Raw genomic sequence first — 6296 nt, 5'->3', positions numbered from 1 at the left:
ATTCCTGCTTCTAACACCCTGGCAGGCAGCTCCTGGAGGCGTGCAAATACCCTGGGCACCCATGGATCCCCATCAAGCTCCCCGCACCTGCTCCTGGCTGATGCCTAGTCAAGCTTGACAGGTTGAGCTCTTTTAATTTTTCCTTAGAAACCAATCCCTCAAGCCCTTTAATCTGTTGTAGGGAATATTTTTGCTTTTGTTCCCCCTCCCTCCACATTAATTTCTCTGCAATTTGCCGTTCTCTGAAGACCCGAGTGTGTGGCTGAACCTGGGGTTGGAGGTATGGTCCTGCCGGCATCATGTCCCCATCCTACCCAGCTCCAACCTCCATTACCCACAGCCTGGGATGACGCCGCCGGCTCCTGCTGCCATCCCACACACTCACTCTGCCTTGTTTCCAGGGCTTGCAAACAGCACCGAAGCCCTTTTTATTCTGTCTAATCATGACAAATGTAGAGGAATACTCATGGTAGCTCGCCTGGGGAGGGGTTTGCCAAAACTGTCCTATTCCAGAGTGTTTTTATAGTAACTGTGTGATGAGAAAAAGATGGCGAGGGCTCACCGTTCTAATTAGGATCGTTTCTGTCTTGCAAGAGGGATTGGCGGGTAGTATTTATGGATACGAGTAGGTTCAGAAAAATTCCTAGCACCATCTGTTTGAGAGAGAACAGGAAGAATTTCAATATGCTTTAGACCTTGAAGAGTAATGTTTGTATAACAGGCTCATAAAATCAATTTCTAATAGTTACAGGTACCCCCTCAGGAATTTAAATAGTCTGTTAACAAAGTTATTCCATCTGCCAAGCAAATACATTAAATATGCACGTACCCTACTGTATATGTGGTTTCATGTGCCTTTCTACTGCGCGGCGTGCCCTCGGGTCCTGCGTGCCGGTTCTGCTCCTGGGTTACGCTCAGTCTTTCCTGGTGGCACCACGCCGTGTGTCCTGGATTCAGTGGGAGCTCACTCACCTGCCTTTGGCCTGGCAGATGAATCATCTTTATGGCCACCTTGTCCCCTGGGAGCTGAGCATGGGGGCTGCGCTGGCCTCGTCCCCTTCCCCTCTGCAGCTTGGGTGCCCATCATGTGCTGGGGAAGAGGTGACTGGCTGTGGGGGCTGAGAGGGCTGTAGGTGACAGGGGGGTCTGAATGTGCAAAGGGGAAGCATGCAAGGGGCAGGATCAGTCCCTTCACACACTGTTTGAAGACTTTTCAAGCTGGTGTTGCAGCTTGGCTGCTGGGCTGGTTGGGCTTTGCTCTGCTTCCAGCCTCCTCGCTCCTCCGTGGTGCCTTGCTTTTCCACCACCGCTTTGCATCCATCGGTGTGCCCTGCTCGGTGCCAGCGCTCCACCGCATCCTGCCCCGGATGCCTGAGAACAGGCTGACAACACGAGGCATATGCGGGTGAACTGCAAATATGCAATCCCGTTAATTAAACAGTTTGCATTTAACACTGCCCATGGAGCTGCGCGACACCTCGCCAATTCTGCAAGGGTTGTATTTTCCGTGTAATCGAGAGTGATTTATGGTGAGAGTTAGGTTGTGTATCCAAAATATTGATGGAGGAGTTTGCTGCCTATTGTGTTTAATAGCTGTTGGGGTCCCTCTTTGTACCGTCGTGTCATTTGCTGCCTGCCAGCCTATGCAGGTCTGGGCGCACATCTCTGTCTGGGCAGAGTTATTGATTACAGCCTGTTTGGGGTAGCTGCTGGCTGGGCACCGGCCGCGTGTGCCTCCTCCAGATGGCTAGCACGTGCCGAGCGGCGGCAGGCGCAGCTCTCGCTGGCCACCAACCCCAAGTGCGGCTGGGGGGGAAGGGGTCTGCCCTCCCCGCCTCGTCTCAACGGGAACCAAGGGAAATGTGAGCAGCTCTCTGTGCCAATAGATTTATTTTTTTACTTCCCCTCCACCTTCTTGTAATATAGTCAGTGAAACCTCTTTGCTGGGGAGCGGAGCTGGAAGGCTCGAACCTCTGGTGAATTGTAGCGTGCGCCGCTCCATGCTGTGGCAAGGCAGCCCCCCCCCCAGCCCAACCTGCACGATTTTAATGGATTTATCCTTTCCACCCCGCAGGCAGATGAGGCACAGATATCCCACGGGATTCACCAGCGGTCAGGCAGGAGGTGTCCCAGGGGGAAGAGGCAAACCCCCCTGCACACCTGGGGCACACCGGGAGGCTGGGATTTCCTACGAGCTCTTCTGGTGATGATCCCTTTGTGCTAGGTGGTTTCTTCTTCTTTTTTAATTTAAAAGTCCACATTCCCACTACCACATAGCTCGTTATCTCAGGGCGTGTGATGAGGTGTCCAGGGGTCTGTCCCGGCAGAGATGATGCAGAACACATTCGCGCAGGCTGTTGGATCTGACCCCCCCTTTCCCTCGGGGAGCGGGTGGTTTTCATTTCAGCCTCTTCCATTAGAAGCACTAAGGGGAGCTCCATCTATTAACTGAGAACTGCAAGCCTGTAAATTTTGGCAAGAAAAAGCCCTTGGAAGCAAATCATCTGTATTTTCTCAGGGCTGTTTGTCCTCCCTCTTTCCATGTGCAGCCTTTGCTGGTCAGGAGGCAGGTACGGCTGCTGACTCCTTCTCCACATGTGCAGATTGATGGTGTCTGCTCCAGAGCCGGCTCCCTCTTCCCTTCCCTCCCGCTCGGTTTTGTTCCTTCCCTTTTGAGCCATTTCTGCTTTGTTTGGGAGACTCCTTTAGCTGCCAAGTCCTGATTTGTATCTGTTCATTTCCTAGGGCAAACGCATTGATCTGTGATTTCGGTTATGATACTGCAGATTTCTGTTCCCTGTTTTCTTTTTTTTTTCTTTTTTTTTTTTTTTTTAAACTTTATCCTGCCATCCAGGAGGTGGTTTCTGTGCTAAGGGGAAGTGCAGTGTTTCTAGAAAAATGTGCATTTCCCTGACTTATAGCTGTGCCTAATTGCATACAGAGCGAGCGTCCATCCCTCTTAGTTCTAGTGTAATTGTTTGCGGTGTGTTCCTTTGTGATTGTGTTATTCCAGCAATAACAGCCGCTCTCCTTCCAGATATTTATTCTTTTCATGAACATCAGCATACTGGCAAAGGGTTGGGTGCTTTGTTTTTTGTTTTGTTTTGTTTTTTTCCACCCATCTTAATGTTCTATTTCATAGCTCAAATCTGGGATTTATGCTTTGGGGATCTCAGAGAAGACTTTCCTCTTTCCTGTTACCTCTTTCCAGACGTGGATTTGTCTTTCCGTGACGGGATTTGGAGTTCTTGGACATGTGTTAGTGCTGCCGGGGATGCTGCTCACCGCTTTTATATTTGTATTTACTGCAGTGCTTTGCTCTTTTAATTTTGTTGTTCTCTTCCCGGCACAAAGGCGAAGTGATGCAAATGAAGGCTGGATCGTTTGGGTTGAAGACAAACAAACCCCGGCCACCCCGAGAGCAGAGGCTTGGGGGGTGGGAGGGCGATGGGCAGCATCTCTCTGTGCAGCCACAGCAGCTCCAGGCATCCCACAAGGGCTGCGACGGAGGGACAACAGCCCGGGCGGAGGCAGGCAAGCTCCCAAGTTGTCCCCAACACCTTAGGCAGCAAGGGCAGGAGAAGAGACTGCGGGTAAGGCAGGGATGCCTCCCAAATATACTGTTTACCAGTATCACACCTCTCCCTGTGCTGAGGATAATGCATTAGTCTTTCATCCTGACAGACCTTATTTTTTACTATGAGTTAGCTTTACAGCACCCTGATGTGTGCTCAGCACTTTACGGTGCGGGGAGAAAGATGAGGTCCATGCGACAGATTCACCTGGCATTAAATCCCAACCGAGTGACAAACAAAAGTGGCTGGGCTCTGTCCTGGCCTTCCTCCTGCCTTGCTGCCACAGGGGCTTGAGCCTCTTCTTTCTCTTTTAGCAACATGAGGGGGGGTTCCAGCCCCCCGGCAGCCTCACAGCCCACCATGCTCCGCTCCTCATGTTTGCCCCCACCTCAGCAATTTGGATGCACAAAGCTGCAGGGAAGAGCAGGCCATTTTGCTTGTAAAATAAGTATTTTTCAGCTCGTTGGCCAGGTCAGCCCTTTACACCCTGGAGCGCATGTGGCTCCAGCTGCCCCAGTCTGGCACCCCCAGACCCGCTCCCAAAGCACGGGGCAGCGTGTGCACTGCAGCAATTTCTAGGAATGAAGCAGCAAGTGGCACTGCCCTCCTGGGAGCAAAGGCAGGGATGGTGCTGGGGTGGGCTCAGCAGAGCTGAGAGAACATCCCTCCCCATGGGAAATGGCTACCACCTCCCTCCCTGCATCCATCACTCCCACTTGGGATGCTGGCCACTGTGGGGTGGCACTGGCAGCGAGCACCAGTCGGCTCCTTGCCCAGGCCATGGGTTTTGGGAGGCGGGTGTCCCATGAAAGTGGCAGCAAGGAGGGCATATGGTGCACAGCTCCCAAATGGGGACCAGCAAATGGTGCCAGGGCCATTTGACAGCCTGGCTCGGACCTCCCAAGCCACCTGTGATCTGGGGGGGGGGGGGGGGGGGTGGTGGGGGAAACCCCCGGCAGCCAGGAGCTGCGCTGGAGGAGGGCAGGCTGCCCTGGAGCCATGCCCCATCTCGGGCAAGCTCTCGGTGCCCTGACGGAGGGTGCCTGGGTGCTCGCAGCACCCCAACCCCATTATCTGGGCAGAAGAAGTGCAGCCGGCTGCCCGCGGCTCGGGGCCTGCGAGGCCGCTCCCCCTCCACCACGGTTGAAGGGAGGAGGCGATGGGCCCTCTGCCACATCCCCGTCCCTATCCCCGGGCGCTGCCGTCGCCCTCCCCGGCTGCGTGGGAACGGCTCCCAGGGCTCGAGCATGCCGAATTTCACTTTTCAAATGGGGCTCCTGGCGCCCAGCCAACACAGCGCTCCGTGTTGTCAAATATTTTGGCAAACCGCGTCTCGGCTTTAGTCTGAAGTGTCTTTCGCTAGGGAAATGGTGTCGAGCCGAGCGTTGAACGCAATCCCGGTGCAGAGGGGAGCGCTGGGCTGCCAGCTGCATCCTGCGCGGGAGGTACTGGTGCTGGGGTGCCAGTGCATCCCTGCTGGTGTGCACTGGGAGCTGCAGCTGGGCAGGGTGACTGCAGCGAGCAGTGAAAGGGCCAAAAAAAGGTGCTTCAAGGTGACAGAAATGATTTCTGAAATCAGGCTGAGCAGAGCAAATTGTATTGACAAGAATAAGAGAACCCTAAAAAGTGATTTTTCAAGTCGCTATTTTGGCTTTTTGTTCTGAAATTGCCCTGCATTAAAAAGGGAATAAAAGAAAAAAAGAAACCTAGCTCTAAGTAAACTAGAAATAAGGGGACTGTATTTTTTTACCAGCTCATTGGAAAAATGAAACATATTTGTTCTGGGTCAGACCAAAATGAGCAAAGCAATCAGTTATCCACAGAGCCACAGTGCAGGCTGGCTTTCCTTCGGCTCGCTCTCCTGGGCATCTTTGAAAGAATATCCAATACCTTTTTATGATGTTTGAAAGAAAATATCTCCGGGGAGGGGAAAAAAAACGAGGTGTGATCCCAAAAAGTCTGCTTTCACAGCTTGGACGGACCCATCTTTCCTTCCCGTGGCCGCCGCTCCTTCCCCCTGCCCGTCACGTTGTGTGGTTGGAGCACACGTACTCATGGCCCCGGCACCACGATGGGTTTTGAAAGCCTGAGAAATCCTCCCTGAAGCCTGGTTTCCGGCCAAAAAAACCTGAGGTTATGTAAACATATGCATAGCTTGCAAACAGGCTGTGTGTGTTGGATGGAGAGCAGCTTCGCAGAGCAGGTGTGAGCTGATGCGGGAGGAGCTGCACTGCCACCCAAGCACGATCCCACCAGATCCCCAGGCCGGTGTGTCGTGCCACCCTTTTGGGTTAGTGCTGCAGGACCCCTTTTTGCAAGGCCACTAGCCCACCTGGGGGACTGTGGAGTGACCCCACCCCCACCCCAGCTCACCCGCCTGCGTGCCCCCACCCTGCTGCCACCACCCCAGTTGTGCCCCCCAAGCCCTGCAGGACCTGCTCGTGCCTTTATAGGGGTTTGAAGGCAGATGGCTCTGTGGCAAAGGCACCCCTGAAGTCTTCAGAGCCAGTGAAACCTCCTAAAATCCTGGTTTCTGGCAGCTGCCAGGAAAAAGCTTGTTTGGGTTTGAAATCTGTTTGGAAGAGTTATTCTCTTCTGAAAAAAATGTGGCTGTCAAAGCACCATGGTGGGGCTGTGTTTATTACATATTAATGGCTCCACATCAGATGTGTTTGCTTTACAGTACCAAAATATTGGAAATATCAAGGTATTAGCATTCCC

The sequence above is a fragment of the Egretta garzetta genome, unplaced genomic scaffold, assembly GCF_000687185.1.
Source record: "Egretta garzetta isolate BGI_Z169 unplaced genomic scaffold, ASM68718v1 scaffold172, whole genome shotgun sequence".
NCBI lineage: Eukaryota > Metazoa > Chordata > Aves > Pelecaniformes > Ardeidae > Egretta > Egretta garzetta.
The sequence above is the reverse complement of the archived record's forward strand: the minus strand, read 5'-3'. Positions refer to the sequence as shown.